This window comes from Clinocottus analis, unplaced genomic scaffold, assembly GCF_023055335.1.
Source record: "Clinocottus analis isolate CAN_PGR_092001 unplaced genomic scaffold, fCliAna1.0.p SCAF_2, whole genome shotgun sequence".
Lineage (NCBI taxonomy): Eukaryota > Metazoa > Chordata > Actinopteri > Perciformes > Cottidae > Clinocottus > Clinocottus analis.
The window spans coordinates 18,533,012-18,537,832 of NW_027175931.1; positions in this window are offsets into that span (position 1 = coordinate 18,533,012).

Here is a 4,821-nt window from a genome sequence, read left to right on the forward strand (position 1 = left end):
GGTGATGAATTGTGAAGTGTACTGTTGTATGTATTTCATTATTAAGGAATCATTTGTGAAACGTGGCACGTCTCGAGGTGCCTTTTTTTGCCTTTTTCTCTCTTGTTTTTACGAACATAAACTGCCTTTTTCTTCGCCTTCTCATATTTGTCTCTCCTGGCTGGTCGGGTCAGGAGGACTCCAATATTATGTGTTTTTACTTTCTCTGCCAAGGACACAAGAGAGAAAATGCTATACAGAGGATGCATTACTCTTGTTTTTATTTTCATTTATATTTGAAATTGCTACTTGCGACAACTGTGTACATCCAAGTATTACAACAGAACCAGAATACCCATACAGACAAAGAAATAGAGAAGTTCAGATTTAAAAAAAAAAAAAGGCAAATAAATCCAATGAATATCACTTCAGTGGAAAAGTACAGAAGTACTATGCATGAGTCTTCATGCGGAACGAAGAAACCAGTAGAGTAAAGATGTTAATGTTTAACAACAGATGTTCGAGGAGAATGCTTCATAAAGCTATCCACAAGCGATGGGACATATCCAACCAACGGCCACCCTGACTGTTTATCTTTAACAACTGTATATTACGTGCTAGCTACTTCTCTGTATGTTTGTTAATTTTTTCGACACTAACCGATAATGAATGTATGTTTTGCTGTACAGGAAATGAATGTCCCGATGTCGCAGTACATTGAATGACCCCTTACGTTGTTTATAGTGCGGCTGCGATTGGTGCGCTGACCAGTTGGCACATTAAGTCCAAATTCTTTAACTTCTATCCCTGTATGCGGTAACAAGGAAACCGGCGCAGGTTCTGAGCCGAGCTCCCAAAAGTCACCGACTCCCCTTTTCTGCTAATGCTAATTCAATCACTCAAAGACAAATCAGATACGTTTCCATCTGCTTCTAACAAATCAAAGGTTTCTTCGGCAAATATCCAAATGAATGAATCGACTCAATGTCTGCTTACTGAAATCTCTTTTGACAAGTGAGAGAGTGATGATTGCCTGAAAGTGAGAGCGTCAAAGTGCATATTCTACTGTAGAAACATGGTTTCATGTAAAATACGAGTTAAAAAAAATAATCTATATTTGTTATGTACTGTACATGGTATGTATTGTATTTGTAAAGATAAATCCAACCATGTTTTACAGGAAGACGTTCTTGTATGAGGATGTGTAAAAAGACGGGTGAGGATCCCGAGGAAAAATAAATTAGATTATATATAAAAGTATTTGCTTACAGTACGGTTTTAAGTGGATAATGTTTCTAAAACATTTTAAGGTGCCTCATTTGTCATACTTTAGCAGACGTTATTTTATCTGAAAAGAAAAGAAACCTTAATATTACCGTACAATATGTATTATTGCCATAGCCCGCTGGCTGCACAAGTTAAGTAGTATTTTCTCTGATGTATAGTACGTGAATGCCCATTGGAAAAAGCTTTAGAAGCAGAAGTGTGTTGCCCTCTATAATAATATTCCTGGAACAAAGTAATACTGTATTTTGCCCGCTCATGAGCACACATGTAGATTCGCTCCAGATCGTTCGCCTTCAGGTGTCCAAAGCAAATACACTGAAGGAAACTTTTTCTATGAGTCACAGACATGCTATAGTCAGTATACAATTCGTGCTGTGGAGGAAGTTGTGTTTACATTAGTTTGATAAAGAACAGTGTGTTAGGGCATAGTTGCTTTCAACATTACGACTTGGTGCTATGTTTAACTTTGTGGTGCTGTAGAATAGAGGTCTAAAGATTTTCTTTTGTTTTCTGTTCCCATGAGCAACTCTTTCGGCCCGGTGTGTTTGAGCAACTCGCTCCGGTAGACACTAGAGGTCCTTATCATAACAGTATCATGGTGTGATGACAGTGATAGAAAATACTGGAAAAATAGTATAACCTCAAATAATAGAGACTTGTGACCTTCAAAATGAACTCAAGATGACCTGTTTTCTATAGTGTGTTTGCAATGTCTGTCTGTGCTTCCAAGGTACCCTCTCTAAAGCATATGTGTGATGATATTAAGAATATTAACCCAGCCTAAAAGGAGAAACATAACCTGGTTTAGATTAGTACACAAGACGCGTGGGAGGGAATCTAAGAGCATCGTCAGGTCACGAGGGGAATTTTTCTACACACTTCCTGTAGGTCTACCATCTTTGGTTAACGCCACTATTTTTCAAGCACACTATTGCAGGGGCGCGACCGTCTCATGTCATCTCACCACCGTTTCGACGGTGTGATTCCTCCAAGTACTGTACAGTCTGGCCATGAGTAGTCATCAGACCACATTTGTATTTATTGCTGATTCTCCTGGTAGGAAGGTATCACGAACGCTCATGCATCCTCTCCGTGAGTTTGAACGAATGGATGTCGTCTTCCGGGGCTCTTTTTTGCATATTCAACAGAAACATGTACAGTGTTTAAGAGGGCTGCTTTGGACGTACTGTTAGTTACATTTTGATTTGATTTGATTTTTTTTTTTCAATTTTTCTGATTACAGCTTTTAACGCATCAGTAGGTGCTGGTAGGATGATACTTAGAACTGATTTGATTTTTTATTGTATTAATCTTGCATGTAGTGACAATACAAACAAAAAAAAAAGAAAGAAAAATGCCTATTTAGCAATCATTCATGGACATCCGAGCTGGTTGTTTTTGGACGGAAAATAGAAATATGTAGTATTTTCTATGTTCTCTGTTTTTTCATGTGTACCAGCACTGAGAAACTAGAATGTATTATTATCGTAGGCTACAATAAGCACTACATCGTTGACTGTTTTTAGCTAATGCTCATACTCAAGCAAACCAAGTAGTGCTTAAAAAGGAAGAAAATTTACTACATTTCCTTTCATTTTCATCCACTGAACTCTGTGCTGTACATCACATGTTTACATTCTGTACCATATGTTGTTTTTTCTACATGATTTGTCTCCATAGTGTTCTTTAATTTGTTTACAATGTTCATATGTAAATATTTCAAAACATTTTTTTTTTTTTAAACTTTTTACTCTGTTTTAAAGTGATAACCTGGTGTGTTTTTTTTTCCTGTCAATTTTCAGACTTGTCATTCTGTTCTGTCACTGCATCAGGTGTTACGCTTCACTTACCTTTTTGTAAGCAATTAACTCATACTGTATGGTGCTGTACCAAAGCCTTATGTATAATATTTGTATTACTTTCTCTCTCGTTTGCCACTGCTGTCCAGTGAATTCTGTATCGTCTGAGATCACGTCTTACTCACTCTTCATGTTCAACTGCCATGGATCTCGTTGCTTTATTGAGTAAACAGAAACCTGAACGAACTTTAATGTAAAAGCATCCTGGCCTGTGAGGAACTGGCCTGGATCCGTCGGGACAGTCGCCATCAAAAGCCTTTCTAGGGAAAACTGCACAGGCTCACTCCTGGCGGCTCACCGTGACGCAGACACGGGCCTGGCACGTGATCTACGCTCCTGTATATGGCATGTCTATGAGAATATGAAAGCAGTGTTGTACTCATGTAACCATATCATTTCAAATGCTTAGTCCCATACGAAATTTTCCTCTCAAAATTTTTGTATTTTGATATAATAAAAAAATCAAAAGAGATTTCATTTTTTCTTGTTGCCGTTGTTTTCTTGAAGCTCCTCTGATCCTCTCTGTGGAAGGTGTAGTTCATATGCAGGACACAGGGTGTAGGTGTTGTGCAGAGAGATGGCGTTTCTGTGTGGGTGGGGTTATTATGGGACACACTAACGTCAGCCCGTGAGATAGTGAGAAGTGCTAGTTTTCAAACTCTGTTTTTACTCCAAAAAAATCACAACGATCCTTTGAATTTAGTCTTAAATGTGACAAATGCGTCTTAATTTAGAGCAAAGCAAAGAGCAAAGGTTGAGTTTACTTGTTGTTCAATGATTCATATTTTGACCCCTGCTCTGCCGTCTCCACCCAAAGGTGAAGGAATGAAGTGTGTGTACGCATGCAGAGCCCGAACAAGGAGAACAAATAACTTGAAAGAGGATGAGGTCGGTCAGAATGACCTTTGTGCTTTGGTTCAAATTCCCTCTGCTGGCTGAAACAAACATGAGCAGCCATCTGCACACACCTGAGAAGTGCAGTTGATCCACTGGTCAAACACACAAACAGCCTCGTTTCACAAAGGCTGCATACATCTGTAGAATTGAACTTTGTGAAGCTGCAACCGATGATGTTTGGTGTTTGCAAAAGACATGCGTTGGCGATGACTGGGCCTAATTAAAAATCTTTTTCATTAAAAAGGGCCCAACAATGTCAGCACAAGCTCGAGGGATCCCAGTGGGGAAAAGCTAACTCTCCCATTACCTCCTTCAGTGGACGTCCACTAAAAGACGATGTATTAGGAGGAAGAGATTTGCACACAAGGTTCCACTCCTCTCAATATTACCACCCCACCTACACCATGGTTATGTAATTCATTACCTAACAGCACACGACCTGCCAGATGGGGCTCTTCGGGCTGGTTGAATATGATCACAACGAGGGGGTGGTGGGCTTCGCGCATGTGCTCTCCCGGCTGCTTTACATGCAGGTGCTTGACATTGGAAAAGGTCTGGGAACCCCTGAGGCTAAAATATCCGAGGCGCGGGCACGAGACCAGTGGCGCGCGCTCCCGGTGGCGAGCGCAGAATCGGATTCAACAGCAGTCAGCCCAGTCGCACAGCACAGCACAGCACAGCAGCGCGGCCGCGGCTCCCCGCGAGCGACTCCCACACTGCCCCAGCGATGTCACGCCCGAGCACCGCAGCTTGCATCCTGACATAACGTCGACCTCAGATTGTCGGCCGCGAGGGGGGG